Source organism: Taeniopygia guttata, chromosome 7, assembly GCF_048771995.1.
Source record: "Taeniopygia guttata chromosome 7, bTaeGut7.mat, whole genome shotgun sequence".
Lineage (NCBI taxonomy): Eukaryota > Metazoa > Chordata > Aves > Passeriformes > Estrildidae > Taeniopygia > Taeniopygia guttata.
This window is the reverse complement of record NC_133032.1, coordinates 3,657,974-3,675,145: the sequence shown is the minus strand read 5'-3', so window position 1 is coordinate 3,675,145 and position 17,172 is coordinate 3,657,974.

Here is a 17,172-nt window from a genome sequence, read left to right as displayed (position 1 = left end):
AGCAATTTCAACGGTAGCAGAGACAGATTGCAAAACATTTTGAAACTCCTGCTGTCCCAGCACCTGCCATATCTCAGGGCTTGCCACAGAGTGGGACTGAACCCAGCAGGAACTTCCAAACACCATTAAAATTGGGATGAGATTATCTATAAGAGTGAAACTGGTTCCTTGCTGCCTTAGAGCCTTCTCTCAGTCCCTTACCACAGCTCCCTGGAACACTCCATCATGTTTTCCCAAAACCTGCTGATGCCCTGGAAAGCTACAAGCCATCCATGATGTGTCCTGCATGATGATAATGGCACAAAGAACAGCAGCAAAGCCAGAGATGGTTGGGACATACTAGAGCAGGAGAAGAGTAGGATTGGTTTGGAAGTTGGGATCACTGGGTAGCTGTCACCACTCAGTACTGGTGGAGACCAAAATGTCCCTTTGAACACCAGGATCCCTCTACACCTCCCATTTAGGAAAAGGCTGGAATGAGGTGGAGGAAGATGGCAACTAACAATGATTCCTGGAACTCTGGAAATTCGTGGAACTGAGATAAATTAGAAGGCAGAGGAGATCTCACAGTCGTGTGCTTTATGTGTTCATAGAGCATCATTAGGAAGAACATCACCACAGAACTTCAGCCCAAACTTCTCTATTGAGAAAGAACATGGTCCACTCCTGTTGAGTCTGAAATAAACCATCAGTGGTTTTCCTACTTATTTCCCTCCAAATTCCAGAAAATGTTCATTTTCGTAAACATTTTTTCAAATCTTTGAAAGTATCTGTTACTGTTGCTAACCTGACTGGTTACCCTCATGTGTGCCCCAAAGCAGAAATCCAAAAAAAAGTGAGTGAAAACAAACAAACAAACAAAATACAGAGAAAAAGGAATTATTGCACTAAAATTCTGATTTTTGAAGCAGTATTGTGATGAAAACAGTAGATTCATTTGGTAGTGTAAAATGGGGAAAGAGGAAATGCTCAGGAGGAGCAAAGGCAAAATCCTGCCGTGTTTTCTTAAGTGCTTCAGCACAAGCTTTGTAAAGCATTTATTTTAGGGCTGGGTCATTGACACACCTCTTTCTTCCTCCACAAGAAAAATCCAAGAAGGCATCAATATTGTTTGAGTTAAACTTCTTTTACTTTCATCTCTTAGGCCAGCAAACAGTAGAGAAAGAAATGTTTCAATCAAACGCAACATTTCATTGTATCTGAGACAAAATGTTTCAGTTTTGGCTCAGAGTGAATTTTACACTATTTAAAAACACAACATTTAACCAAACTTAGCCTCATAATATTTTTTTTGAACTCAAAATATTTCCAAGCTAAAGTTTCAAAAATAAGCCAATTTTATTTAGGGGAAACCCCACTCTTTTCATTTAGATGTGACTTATATTCAACACCAACTCACAAAGGGTTTTTGTCAAACTCAAAACATGCACAATTTGGGCACATCAGCTCAACATTTCCTGGGCTTTGATTGGAGGAGGAGCCATTCTTTGGTCCTGATGTGCACTTTGGGTACTTGATTATTGCCAGGTCTGTCCTAGGCTGCTTTTGTGCCAGGTGCTGTAGAAGACACTAAGAAAAATATTATTGTTGTTGTTGTTGTTGTTTGACTATTTCACCAACAAAGCAAATCAACACAATTCCCCTCCATTTCCTTTTTATCTTTGGATTGAGCCATCTTTCTTTTGGCATCCCCATTCCCCATGGTCCCAGCAGCGCCAGCTACACTTGAGGCCTGATTTGAGGGACAGGATCAATAACAAAGAGCAGCAGAAAGAGATGATCACCCACACAAGATTATAATAACATCATAATATCTACTCTAACTCTTTGGTGGCTCCAAAAACGTGCAAGTATGGTTGGGGAGATGGAAAATAATATGAAACACTCACTAACAGCATGTAGCGTAGAAACTCCGAAAACCACTGCAGTCATTGACTCACAGATGGTCAAATGAAGAACATGTTTCTATTCCTGTATTTAATTAAATCTTAATTATGCCACCAACAGGGTTCAAAACAGCATTATGAAACAGCTCACATGAATAGCAGGACACGATTGGCTGAGGGGGCTTTGAGCTGGGGTAATTATCTCCCCAAAAAAGCGCTGACGGTAGGGCTGCACAGGCCCTCTGCCAGGCAGCCCAGTGCACCAAGGCTGGGAGTAAATGTGTGCAGGATAAACCCAGCTCGGGGCATGGGGCTGACCAGTGGAGAGGCAGATGCCAAATTGCCAGTGGGAGCAGCTGGGAGGTGCTGGAGTCTGAGGGAGGCTCCCACACCTGGGCAGGCCCTGCTCTGCTTCTCACCTTCGCTGCTCCCCAAGAAAATCTACACTCTAATTTAATTCTTCCACCAGCCAGTCACGTGAGCTAATTAAAAGCAGCTGCCCGAAATATTCCTTTGATTTATCTTTCTATGCTGTTGACAGAAGGTCCTTTATGAAAAAGAAATATTTTGGAGGATCTTTCTCTTTCATTTTTAATATGGCATCTAAAATACCAAAAGCACTTGTAAGAGCACTTTCCCAAGGAGTTCAGCTTTTTGCAGTGCTTCCCTGAGCAAGGGGCTGGGAAGGCCCATCCTAAATTCATCTCCCAGGATTTCCTCCTACCTTTTAGTGACATTTCAAGTTCCTTGTCAACTTGAAATTCAGAGTAGGGATCACCTGCCCCTTCCACACTTAAAAACATCACAGGGAAGAGCTACTGCATATCTGAGAGCATCCAAGGTTTGCTTGTCCCGCAAGCCACAGGTTCCAGAAAAACACAAAACACCTAAAAAAAAAAAAAAAAAAAAAACAACCACTGCCAGATTCAATTTTTATGAAAGTTTCCCTGCTTTGGCAGCATTTTCATTGGGAGGCACTCACAACATCTCCAACACTAGTCTGAAAAATCTGAAAAGATAATTTTTGTGTGCAGATCAGCAAAAGGCAAAAGAAGGAAGATGAAGAAATCACTGTGTTTATCATTGTGTTTTATTTTTTTTTCCTTTGAGGTACTAAAATTTAAGCCATTTCTGTGAAAAATCAGTAGGAAAAGGATGCAGTGCAATTTATTGATGGCTACATGAACTCCCTGGGTTTTTATGGAGGAGGGCAGAGGGAAGGCAGAGAACAGGGCTCTGTGTGGATTTAAAATTTAAAATAGAAAAAGAAATAAAGAGGGAAAGGAAAAGAAGAAACAAAAATTAAAAGAGAAAGATAAAAGGAAAATAAAACAAAAACTTAAAAAAGAAAGAAAAGAGACAGAAAGAAAAAGAAAAAGACACAAAACTGCCCCCAGCCAAAATTTTCTTCCCCAAGTCCATACTTTGTGAGGGTTAGAATTCCTGTGAAAATTATAAATTTGCAAGGAAAGGTTTTAAATTATAAAAATTTTTACTTCCTCTGCCCACCTTTGGAGGCAATTTCCAGATTAATTCAAATTTCTAGGGAAAAGAGACCCCTTCCAGAAATACACTTTTGATAATACAAAAAAATTAATTGGATGAGGGGAATTGACTTCACCAGGGAACTCAACCCTATTTTAATGTTCTGTTGGGTCAGATCAGCTGAATTCAGGAGAAAAAAAAAAAAACCCTGCATTGGAAATGCAAATGTTCTTTGGGAAAAAGAAGAATGGGAAACTCTTGGATGAAGTCTTGGCTGGGGACACCGCTGGAGACCACAAAAGTCTCTGTCATCACACCCCAAATTCTGGATGCTCCTCAGCATCTCCCTTTGGAATGCACCCACTACCCACTCAGGGATGAAGGACCTACTGCCAGCACCTTGCTCAGGTGACAATATCCCTGGGAAAAGTGTGCATGACAGCCTTTGCTCCCTGGAATTTCCATTCAGGGATGAAATCTGACCGACACACACCCAGTGTTCCTGCTTCCTGAAAAGTCCCACCAGATTTGCTAGACAGGAACATCTTTTCACACCCCTTACTCACACTTTTTTTATCTTCAACCTAATTTTTACCCATTCATCTCAGAAGGAGAGCACAGTTTTGGTTGGGCCTTTCCTTCTTTTTCCCCAGTGAGGCCTCCCTCTGCCTGAAATCCCCAAAATTGCTGACACAGTGCGCTCCTCCAGGAATCCAGAGCCTTTCCCACTGAGTTACAAGCTGCCAAGGAGGCTATATTATAACAAAAGGAGTTTTTATATCCTCCTGTAGGCAGAACACTGGAAACTGACATGAAATGTGCATTATCCAAAGGGGATTTGTTGATGGATAGAATCAACTTATTTAGGAAATTTCCAGCTGATTTGTAAACACAGCCCAGAGAAGGATGGAGACAGCAACAGTGGTGCAGGCAGTGTCTGAACCCCCTTAGCCCCCATCCTGGGACTTAATACTTTAATAACTTGTCCTTATGAGCCACTGCAGGGAAGGAGCCAGCACTGCTCTTGTCACACTGGGTCAGTGGACTGCAAGGCTGTCACAGGCTGAGTGGCTCAGGATGGGGCTGGGTGAGACACATCCATCCTGGCAGGGGTGCTGCTCTTTGAACGGACTTTGCTTAGAGGATTGAAAGGAAAAATAACGCAGCGGGAAATAAAAAGTAGGTAAAGATTAAAAAAAAAGAGGTAGGGAGTGACAAATTTTAGGCAAAGACCTCAGTGAATTGTCTCACCAAAATTCTCCAGGTCCGAGAGATCAAACAGTCCCTTCTGGTGTTAAACTTCTCGATTAAATCAGTGAAGAGCTCTAATGGGTCCCAGGAGGCCAAGCCTGAATTTTCACCAGATCTCAACACCGATCAGATCAGCAGGGTTTGGTCCATCCCAGATTCCCTCAGCAGTACAAAGAAGTGCCCACAGATTCTACCTCTGTACCCAGCAGGAACCTGGGAGGCAAAATGCAAGCTGTGACAGCAAAAAGAGCTGGCAATAAATGACCATAACCGATTGATACAGAGGGTTAAAAACCAGGGTGAGGGGTGATTTTTTTCTGCCTTTTGGTTCTGCGTCACTGGCAACGCAATTTTTGCAGGCTGAGCTACAGTCACACAAATCCCCTACCTCCACTCCCTTGCACTGATTTCCCTGAGCAGAAGCTGATAGGAAAAGAAGGAAAGGCTCAGAGAAACAGCAAATCACATCTGTGTTCGACAGCACCCACGAGCAAATTCTGCACATCCCAAAGGCACCAAAGCAAAACAAACCTGAGAGCAAACAGACTTCCCTTGGGGAAAAAACACGTCTTTAACATCCAGGATTTGCAGGGTGAACCCAAACTGTCTTTGTAGCCAGCGAAGTGTCTGTAAGAACAGCACCTTGCGAGTTCCCCGCGCACAAATCTGCCAAGTCCGGCAGCAAAGCCAGGCTGGGCGCGTTGGGGCTGCAGAGCTCTGTGAGAGGCAGCTCCATCCCCGACACAGCATCCGAAATCCGCCCGCGAGCCCGGCTCCTGGCGCCGACCTGGGAACAGGAGCCCTGCGAGATGTTCGGGTCCCAGCCCACGTCTTGCAAAGAGACACCAGGTCTGCCGAGACATGGGAGCCGAATTTTCCCACCCCAAAAATTCCCCTAGAACGGTGCTTTCCTCCGCAACTTGACATGAACGCCATTTCCTTGCTAAGGTGGGGGTAAGAGGGGAAAGGATCTGTCATGCACTACCCCCCTTCCAACAGCATTCATCCTTCCTTTCCTCAAAAAGTAAATAAAATGGAGAGAACAGGGAATTGCTTGATAATAAAATTTAAATATATCTAATTTTTCCACTCCCCAGTTTTCTCTGCTTTATCCCCTTTCTGCTAACAGGGAGACCTTCCCAAAAGAAAAGCAAAAGAGAACAGAGTAAAGGAATTAAAGAATTTGTCCCCAGAAATATTTCTTTGCCTTTCTCCTAAACCTGGGAGACTCTTATGTGAATATTTCAAAATGAAGATTTGGATGGGGTTCCCCTCTTTTTAAGACATAAAAATGCAAGAAGTAAGATTTCTTCCATATTTAATTGTTCCCCAAAAAGAATGCAGGGGACCTGAAAGTAACTGGGAGTTTCACATTAATTTCCAAATTAAAAATATCTGCATTTCATTACTTCCTCGTGGTGAGAAACACTGAAGAGAAAATATTGAAAACTGCAACTTGCAAGAAACAACAATCAGGATTTTTGTGCGAGGTGCATTTTCCAGCAAAAACATTTTTTAAAAAGAGGAGAAAAAAAAAAAGAGAGAGATTGTGAGAGAGAGAGAAGAGAGAGAACAAATCTTATCAGTGACATGTTTTGGTCCCTGCTATCCAACAGCCTCTTGAATTTTAACCCCAGAGATTTGTATCTAGGTCAAGAGTCTGCCCGCCCTCCTCCCCCGGTGCAAGACCGACCTATCACTCCTCAGGTTAGAAATGCCTTTTGCAAAACCCTCCTTGGGTCAGTGATTAGACCGAGCTCAAGGCCAATTCATATTCCATATGAATCAGTTGGTCCAGTCCTAGTGACAACAGCCAGAATATCAAATATATCCCAAAACTGGCCTACTTGATGATATTTAAAACATATGGCACGGCGACAGGCCCGACATTTCCATAGCTTCACGCGTGCGTGTTATTGATACGCTGGGTTTTATAATGAAAATATTAGGACACGTTGGATTGCTGGCCCCCTCCCCCTCCCCTCCGCCTGGAAGGATTTCATCACATGTCTGCTCCGCTCTTTTTGGGATTTATCTGTGCTCAGTGCCCGGCAGATGTTTGCTTGCAAATCGCTCTGCATCGGCCTCACCTCACTCCTGCAGCGCTCACCAGGAGCTGGTGCTCCCCATTCCCCACGGGGGCAACACTCCTGGGAATGGAGCTGGGAGCTGGGCTGGGAACACCCCCTGGGATTGAGAAAACCCCACCCCATCTCAATCCTCCGCATTCACAGTCTGTCACACAGCAGAAGGAAGGTGCTCAGGATCTGGAGGTGTCAGGATTCGGCACCCACACACTGAGCACATCTTGTTGGCTAACCCAGAATTGTCATTTAGAAGCCAATTTTTCCACCAGCAGGTTCCCATCATCACAAGACAGCACATGAAAGCCATCTCCTCTAGCGGCCCACACATCTTCAGCTGCACGTTGTGTTTCTGTTTTCGCCAAGGCACCACCAAACCTCCCTCAATCCTCATCCCCATAAGTGTTTTTGCACAAAGTAGAGCAGTCGCACTTTGGGGCTTTCAAAATTCTCATGTCGGCAAGGTCATGCTGAAGATTGATCTTTTGTAACATTTGCAGTGACCCTGCTGCATCGAACTTCTGCTTTCCACCAAAGAGAAATTTTCAGACTCATGAAAACTTCCTTTAGGAAGTTCTCAGCTTCCTTGAAAACAAGGTGTCTATTTGCAACCAATTTTTTTTATTATTATTATTTGCTTTTTCAATCAGTTTTTCACCATGTGCTCCCCGCAAAAATAATAGACCCCGCTTTAAGAAAAGAAAAAATAAAGCAGGGAGCAACACTAATTACAAAATATCAGAGCTCTGATTGCACAACACACCATGAGACGCTGACGTTTCTGGCTGTTAATTTGGGCTTTGCCTCGTAAGCCAGAAGGTATTTGTCCCACCAGCCATGCCAAAGGTTTGGGAAGTGCTGTCTGTGCCTGCGTGGTGATGAGCTGGAGACCCTCGATCTTCATGAGCCACCCAAATCTCACAGCTCACAAGGCAATGCCAGCCTGGGACACACCCAAACTGATGGAAGCGTCACACCCCACCCAAAGCTGCTCATCACCCTTTTTATTTTTGGTGCAGCCAAGTTGTTTCCATTCTCTTCAGGCTGTTTTCCCTGCTCAGACAGGGAGGAGAGTTTTCCAGAGAAAACTCCGTGGTTTTATGGAGGTGAGCTCTGAGGAAGTGGCTGCTCATGTGCCTACAAATCGCTTGGTCCTCATGGAAGACTTTGCATGGAAATCAGGTGGTTCTGCTGGAATTTATCAGAAATGTCCCCCCTGCCTCTTAGTGAGATTCCAAAAAATCAAGAGGGAGAAGTGTTTCCCTGATTCACTGTGGAACATGATGTTCCCAGGATGTCAATCTTGAGCAGGATGAGAAAGGGGTCTTGTAAATTGAGGATCCTGTTTTTTTCCCCCAGTCCTTCTAGTAGTAAATGGATCATCTGTCCTCCAGCTTGGACCTGAGTTTCCACCCAAAATCTGTTGCATCTCCCCCTTCATTCTCTACTGTCCCCAAGAAAATGGCTCACCCCACTGCTTTACCCTTCCCTCTCCGACGAGACAGAATCATTTAAGTTGGAAAAGGCCTCAAGATCATTAAGTCCAACTTGATTCCAGACGCCACAATGGTACCTTGATCCCAACCCCGAATTATCTGCCACGAAGAACTCAAGAAGAGCTGTACTAAAGCCCACCAGATACATCCATTTCCAGAGCCCAGGGCAGCCTGTGCAGTGAAGTGCCTCCAACGCTAATTCCCTCTAAATGAAAGGCTGCCCAGCAGCATCCTGAAAATTAGACTTTGAAGCTGGCTCACAGCTCCCTGAGCCTATTATTGCTTTTTCAGATATTCCCCACTCCGTCAAAATTGTGCAGATGGCTCTGTCACGAGTGCAAAGGCATCACTCTCGGTGTCTTCCCCACACAGGAGATGCAAGCCAGCTCATACAGAGGATCTTCCAGCTCCATTTCCTCCATGTGTTATTTTTATGTATCTTCCAGGGAAATGCAACTGGAGAATTTGAATTTAATAAGTGCGGGATATGGGGCGCTATTAAGGCTTCAAAGCACCATCAAGCAACAGTGATGGATCAAAGGCCTACAAAAATATTGCATGGAATTATTGGCCCTTGAGGAGAGCGAGACACGACAAATGCCTACTGGATCCCTGCTCCAGCCCCCTTGGAAGGAGGGAATTATTAAAGGTTGCTGCAAAGCCTGCTGAGAGCAACATAAAGTTTTCTGCTGACTGTGCAGGTTGTGGATCAGACTCCGAGTCACCTGACAGGGCCTAGAGTGGAACCGACAGCAAACTCGAGCTTTGCCAAAAGCGCCAAGGAGGAGGAAATGAAACCTCACTGCCGTATTGATGCCAGAAAAAAAAAAAAAAAAAAAAAAAAAAAAAAACCAAATCGCAAAGCTCAACTGATAATGAAAAAGCTGGGGGAGGCTCAGGCCGAGGACAGGTATATTTTATAGCTCTCTTCCTCCAGCAGCCAGTTCAAGTATGTTTTGAGCTAAAATACACAAAAATGCAATGCTTTGCAATCCAGCACAGGTTGAGCGGCTCGTCCTCCTGGCGGAGGGAGCTACTAGGGAGCAGTATTTCATTCCAGGGTTGGATAGCATGCAAGCTAGTCCATATCCACAGGCTGCAGCTGCTGCCCAGGTCATCTCCTGGAGAAGGTTTGAGCTCATGCATCACCTCCTTAATTCCATGCAATGATTTGTACATAGGATAGCTGACCATAGCTGACCACATAGGATGTTGTTCTCTCCCACTGAGACCAAAACCTCTCCCACTGAGGATGCATCCAGCACTAGAAGGCACTTTACAGCTTCAGCCAAAGGAGTGTTTCTCAAGGTCACCCCTCCTGGGAGATGCTGCAGGCAGAGTGTGGGCACCTGGGACAGGAATTAGAGCCCAGGAATTCTGCTGGAGCACTGCTCCCCACCAGCCAATCCCGCTGAGGTACGGGGTACCTAAAGGAGGCCAGTAAGGAATCTGGAGAGGAAATTGGGACAAGGGCCTGGAGTGACAGGACAAAGAGGAATGGCTTCACGCTGACACAGAAAGGGTTAGATGGGATATTGGGAAGAAATTCTTCCCTGTGAGGGTGAGGAGGCCCTGGCACAGGGTGCCCAGAGCAGCTGTGGCTGCCCCTGGATCCCTGGAAGTGTCCAAGGCCAGGTTGGACAGGCTTTGGAGCACCCTGGGATAGTGGAAGGTGTGGGATGGGACCTCCAAGATCCCTCCAAAAAAAGCCATTCTGGGATTCAAGGACAGCAATGAGCGAGCCAAGCCAAGCACAGCGGGGATGTGATGGGAAAGATAAAGGATGTCCTGGACCCTGGATGCAGCAGGCCTGGGAGGTTCATACCTGCTGCTTCATCCCAACACCTTCCCTGACCCTACACATGTAAATCCACAGATGTTTGCAGGAATGCTCTTCCTGTGCCTCTGAGGGCTGCGGCTGTTTCCCTGATCATTTCATTCCCAGCATTTGGGCTACTGCTCACACGTTCCCTCACGGCAGTTTGGTGTCCCCAGGTCGTGTGTCTTCAGCCACACCTTCATCCAGGAGACTTTGTGCTGTGGCTCATGACATCCCAACAAACAGGGTTGTGCTCCTGAGAAAACAGATAGTCCGCTCAATATTTCTGGAACAACAGCTCAAACCCAATCACTCTCATTTTATTAATTTTTGTAGTTTCTTCTCTTAAACTCAAACAGCCTCAGGTTTTGAGGATTTGTTTGTTTGGCTTGGGGCTTTTCCACCTAATTGTTTTTGAAAGAAATAATGGGCCTTTCCTGCTTTTTCCTTCCCAGATCTCACTAGGAATGTCAAGCCTAGTTTCCCCTGGATTTGTTGAGGGTCCCAGAAGTGGAACTCAAGCTTTTGGGGGTTCAGTTGAGCCTTTAACAAAACTATCTTTTTTCCTCAAAGTTTATTCAGGTGCTCAGTTAAACAGGTGTTGGTAAAAACAAAGAAAAAAGCAGACATTTTAATCAGTCCAAAAAAAATTATTTCCTCTCTCAGCTGAGCAGCTTTTGCTCTCCCTTCTGATGTTGTGAGTGTAGTTACTCAGTAATTATTTTTTTCTTCCTTAAATGGAAGATTTCAACCTTTCAGCATCAAATTAAACACCAAAGTGAAACCAAATCAAGTGGTAGACAAGAAATCTGATCAGAAAGCACCAACCCATTGCTGCAGCAGAAACCTAAACTGCAAAAAATGGAGGTGAAGGACTCAGGGTGCCTGGTTTTCCAAAATAAATAATATTTTCCTAGGAATTCTGGCATGTTCCACAAAATGTTGTTCTATTTAGAAAACTAGCATTTTTCCCCCTCTGTAACTGTAGGCTTTTCTTTATGTCCTTGGAGAGAAGTTCACCAGACACCCAGGGCATTGTCCCTTCCCTCTTCCAGGCCACTTAAATCCTGGAAAGCAATGCCCAGAGCACCCAAACCCTGAGGCAGAAGGTGGAGCTCCCTGGTTTTAGCAGATGAATATTCAGGGAAGATGAGCCCAATTGCCAACCCAGCAGAACTCTTCTTTCTGGTACAGGGAACCAAGGTTTTATCTCTATGACCCCACAGGGAACAGGAATGCTCCAAAGGCAGGACTTCTCACTGCTGGGAAAGAAGAAATTATAGGGGAATTGCAGTTATGTGGGATGAGACGTGAGGGCAGAAGTTGCCCGTTGTTATCCAGTCAAATGAGAGCTCCAGGCCTTGCAAACTGTGAGGAGCTTGCTCAGGTACCTTCACCAAAGCCAAGATGAAGTTCAGAGCTGGCCAAAGAACCTGCAAAGGACTGATTTCAACCAACTCCATCATCTTCTCCAGGAAAATTCCGTTTTTCCTGCTTGAAAAACCCCAGAAAAACTTCCCTTGTTTGGCCCTGGAGTTCAAAATTGTGACTGTTCCAAATCGTGGCAATTCTCAAAATCCCACTGGGCTGCAGCAGATGCACTCAGCTTCCTGGGAACAGTTTTCCCTCTGCAGGCAGTTACCAGGTCAGGTTCATTGTTTTGGCTTCCCTCTCCCCAACATCTGACCTGCCAGATGCTACACCTTGATGCTTAAATTCCAGAGCCAACAATTCCATTCCATCCCCAGCAATTAAAACTTTGCTTTGAGAGAGGTTCTTCCCTGGACCCATGAGGAAAACCATTTATTGCAGCAGCAGCTTAATTATTCCAGGGCTTTCCTTTGTTTTTCCCAGTTCCTTGTTTCTATCTTTTTACCTCTCTGTGCTGTTAACTACAAGGCTGGTTCACCTCTAGGATTCTGGTTAATCCTCAAAAATATTGGAACACAAGAATACAAACAATGGGCTTGGAGCAACCTGGTGTAGTGGGAAGTGCAACAACACCTTGAAGGTGGTGTTGCAATCCAAAATAACATTAAGAGAAGCTTGACCCTTCCAGCCATTCCTGAATGCTGTTGGAACACCCAGGCTGGCTTTGGATTCACCTTTATATTAGTGGGAAGCCCCTCTTTCCCAATTTAACAAGGCCGGAAATAGGGGAGGAAAAGGTGAGGAGAATGAAATATTTCCCGTGCTTTGATTTTCCAGTTCATGAAACAATATTTTTATTTTTCCTAGCCCAGGTTTTTAAGCCATAGTCACTACTGCTGCAACCACAATTAATACTCCACCTTCCAAAAAGAGTGAAAAAAAGAAAAAAGTTTTGCCCGTGGATTCCCAGGGAGAAGTTCCACTCTGATCTGCAATTAGCCGTAGCCTCAGGCAAATAATCTAAAATAGAAATGTTATTTTTGGAATGGTGATAGCCACCAGTTTTTATTCCCCAGAACACCCATTCTTTCTGCTGTGTGCTGTCATTAAAAATAGAATCCACAACAGCCATGCCGCTGCCTTTGGGTTTCTTTCCTGTGGCAAGACACATGCTGCCATCCCAGTGCTGCCAACACACGGAATTACACGGATTTCTCATCTTGCCGGAAATCTGCAATCAGATCTAAAACACTGCACCCCATGTTTGAAGCAAAACTAGGTCTGGCCCAAATTCTCCTCATCCTACTGACAGTGGTGCAGATGGCAATGGGTCCCCAACAGCTTCGTGCTTGAAGTCCCAACCCAAAACCTGTAGAAGACACTGGAGATCTCCCTTCTTGTTCCAGAGGGGGAGAAATCCAGGCCTGATTTTAATATATCCATATCTTAAACACCTGCCTGTGTTCTACAGGAGTTAAAAGGGCTCAGAAGCACCTCTCCTCTCCAACACATGCTCCAGTGGAGAAGATTCTCTGGTCCTCACCACCTTCATAGGGAGGAATTTCTCCCCAAAATCCCATCTAAATATTCCCATGGCAGTGGGAAGCCATTCCCTGTGTCCTGTCCCCTCAGTCCCATGTCCCCAGTCCCTCTCCAGCTTTCCTGGAGCCCCTTTAGGCCATGGAGGGGGTTCTAAGGTCTCCTTGGAGCCTTCTCTTCTCCAAGATGAGACTTGAAATTCACACCATTCTTGGTCAAAGCTTGGATGGAGCTGCCACCCGCATAAAGGAGATGGACAAAGCGCCTGTGGGCATTTCCTGGGAGAAAGACAGATCCACTGGGAAAATCTCAAAGTCCTCCCCTTCCTTTTTTTTTCTGTCAGCCTTCTGCAAAGTCCTGCTTAGAAAGATCCCTGTTTCGAGGCTCCTCAAGCACGAAGCTGAGGGATCCAGGTGGATGCACCGGAGCCCGGCGGGAGCTGCCAGCCCTGTCCTGCCGGGAGATGCGAGGCGCACCCTGCCGCGTTCATCGCCAGCATCCCCCGCAGCGGGGACCTCAGCCTCTCCTCCGCCGGCCCCGCTGCTCCGGGGGCTGGGAAGGGGAGGAAGCAGAAGGGAAGAGCGGGCACATCAGCTGGTAACAGTTCAGAAACAGATGTACATTCCTGCACAGAGCTCCGGCCGGAGCGTATCCAATTACTTTGGAACCGTGCTCCGCCCCGAGCGTCTCATCCCTAAAGCCCCGCACCTCCCGCTCCTTATCTGCGCCGCTCTTTTCTTCTGATTATGAACTTGTCACCGCAGGGGGAGGGCTCTGGGGGACACAAGGCACGGGGGAACAAAGCCCAGGACCAGAAGAAGCAGGGACAGTCCCGGCTGGCGCTGCGAAGGCAGCACGGGAAGGTGCTCACACCGGCTCTCTCCCGGTGGGTGCAGCACAAGCCTTAAAAAATGAGGGGAACAATGAATCGGCTAAATCAGATCTAGCAGCAGTAGGGGTGGTTCGATGCCGGGTGAAATTTGGGAGCGGGATGTTTCTGGAAGGAGAAGGGATGCTCTCCTCTCTCCGCTGTAGCAGGAGGTAGCGAGAAGGGGGAAGGCAAAAAGCAAAAAAGCCTCTGGTTTGCCTCCAGTTTGCTCCAAAAATTGGCGTCCCTGGCAACTCCCCTATCAGAGGGGAGCTGGAAGAGCAGCCTGGATGTACCGAAAGGATATTACCTGCACTGTCAGGACATCCAATCTTTTACTGTTTCCCACGACAAGCAGAGGGAGGGGTGGCGGGAGGCTAAAATCCAAACCTTCTCTTCTTCAGGACAGAGTGGCCAGAGGGTGATTTTCTGGCCAAATCCTGCCCAGGGGACAACTGGACCACAAGTTTCCTATGGAGAACAAGCACTGACCCCAAATCCCAATCCACACTCCTTATTGCCTGCTAAGACAAAGATCTGTGAGCCTGCTAAAGGCAGGGGAACAACATGATAGTGAGTGTCATTTTCAAACAGAGCATAACAATTCCACTAAAACTACTTTTTATGTTTACTCCCGAACCTCTCTCCCACCTTGGCACAGTGGGAGGAAGGATGGATCCAGCCCAGCCTGCTTTGCCAACGGCATCTTTGTGCTGCTTCCCCCACAAATCTCCCCAAACTCCCCTTTCCTCCAGGAGAGCCGGATCACATTTCAGCCGGAGCTGGTCCTGAACCTTTGGTCTGCCCCATGGCAGATGTTTGCAGGATTGTCACCATGGGACTTAGTCCTGCACCAAGCACTGCAGCAGTGGAGGGTCCAGACACCCACAGCAGCTCCGGAGTGATGCATGCTGGAGCCGGGCTCGGAGACTCCATAATTACCCCACGGCCAAATCCCACCATAAATTTCCCCTAATGAAGCCTGCCTGATACTAAAAGGCTTTGCACGTTTAGAGGTTATGCACAGCGGCAATTCCCTTAGGGAGAAATCCTGCCTCGATCCTGCAAACACTCCTTTGGCCTCGTTTGCTTCGGCCTCGTTTGCTGAAGGTTTTTATTTAATTTATTTACTTAATATTAGCTGTTTAACCCAGAGGAGCACAGGGCTGCTCTGCTGCTGCCGTGAAGCCTGGAGAGGCACATCCCAGAGTGCCAGGAGCAGTAGCCACTCGGCTGGGCCAGGATCACGCCATGCGGCCGCAGCTTTTTCCCAGCATGGCTCCAGTGAAAAGCCCTGTGGGTGTGCTTGTATGGGATTATCCCAAACACCCTGTGCCAGCTGAGAACTGGGCATGTTGAGATCCATCCACACAGTACAGCCCCAGAACCTCTCTGGCACTTGTAGGACCAAATCCCACCCCATGGAAACATCTCACACCCTGGGAGATCAAACCCCAGTTTCCGTGGTCATGGCAGGGCCATAAAAAGCTGGAAAATAAATGTTGGCAGGGCAGGGAGAGAGGAGAGGCACAACCAGCAGCTCCACTCACCCTTCTCACCAGCTGGGATCATCTTCCCTTGCTCCTGGGTGCTCTCAAACACAGCCCAAAACACTCCTGCTCCCTCCCTGGGCAGCTTTTTGAGTGCACATGCAGCCTTTTTGGGCAGGGTGCCCCAGGAGCTCAGCCCTGCATCCCCCCTGCCCTCCCATGCTCCATGAATCCCTGCATCCCCCCTGCCCTCCCATGCTCCATGATCCCTGCGAACCCACGGCGCCTTGCCCCCAGAATGCAGTGCCGTGAGCCAGGAACCTGTTTGCTCGGAAAACCAGGAATATTGCCTCTCCAGCCTTCGGTGATGGCTTCCCTCAATACTTGGAAAGGATCCCAGGCACTCAGGATGCTCCTAAATAACTCCAGCACAAACAAAATACCCCTCACAAGGGGTGGCATCAGCTTTGAGGTCTGTGATAGGCACATCCCAGCCCACTTGCACTCATGGAAGTCCAGGTTTTGGATGCTGGACCAACCCTTGGATCCAGCCTCAAACCCTTCTGGAAGCCGGCACTTGGGGTGCGAACGGGAGCAACACTCACCCTGCCCGGCTCACCGGGGTCTTAAATCAGATTAAAAATCTATTTGCAGAATGGCCTCACTTTCCAACTTCTGTGCTGCACCTGAAAACCTTTCCTTTGGAAAGCAAACACAGGCTCTCCCCGGGGGCTGCCTGGGGAAGGTTTTCCACTATAAACATTACCTACCAGCAGTGCAGCCGGCCCCAGGCAAGCCAAAAATTCCTTCTCCTACCAAGGAACACTTTCCAATCAAACCAGACATTATTTTTTCCATTAATGAGTGTTGATACCTACTGGAAAACTTTGTAAAGAAATCCACTCAAACTAATTCTTCTGATACAACATTGACATTTTATGAGTTTCATTTGTCTTATTTCTTATTTTCATTATTGTTGTTCTATTTTATTTCCCTGTTCTGTATTGAAAACATGATCTTTGCTGCTCAGGAATGCATCTGTTCCTGCAATTTGGGCTGTGGCTGAAATCAGAGGTCCAAATCTGATTTTTCTCTGCCTTAGCTCCACAGAAGCAAGCAGGGTTTTCCCCACATTTCCCCCATGGCATGATGGAGAGGAAAAAAGAGACCTGTTGTCTTCTGTTGGATAGATCAAAAATCCTGCTATCACAGTTTTTGTGTGCTGGGATACCATGAATTCAGCAGCAGGATATTCTGGAGGAGGAAAAACTGTCTTCCTACCTACCTTGGCTGCTGATTACCTAAAATGTACTGTTTAGCATTTACTGGAATGGGGGAAAGTTAGGAGCAAATGGCAATGCATAGCCAGTGTTGCTTCTCCAGGGTCCTTTCCATGGGTTTTTCCATGAACTATTAACTGCTTTCCAGCTGATCCATATTTTGTGTTTGTCCAGGAGGAGTTTTTCCCATGCCACCCCCCCAAGTTGGGGTTTTGCCCCTCTGCCCCCAAATCTCCACCATTCCCAAGCTCAGCATGGCCCAGGGAAGTTCTGCCGCTCCGAGGCCACCCTGTGGGATGGGGGGCAGGTCCCCACTCCATCTCTGCAGGACAGGGGCTTTGCAGGACCCCCAGCACCAGAGGCTGCAAAATAGGGCCCCATTCTGTAGACACGGGGCACGCTCTCATGCCTGTGGGGCTCACTGCCTCTGCACCCGATGTGGGCACAGAATCTCTGCAGCCTGGCCACGGAGCTGGGAGCAGGACCCCAAAAACCCCAGGGTGGGTGTGGGGGGTTATCCTGGAGGGGTGCTGCAAATCCAGCATCTCTGGGGGCGGGGGGTGGCGTTCGCCAGCTATCTTTGATTCTAGGTGCATTCCCAAG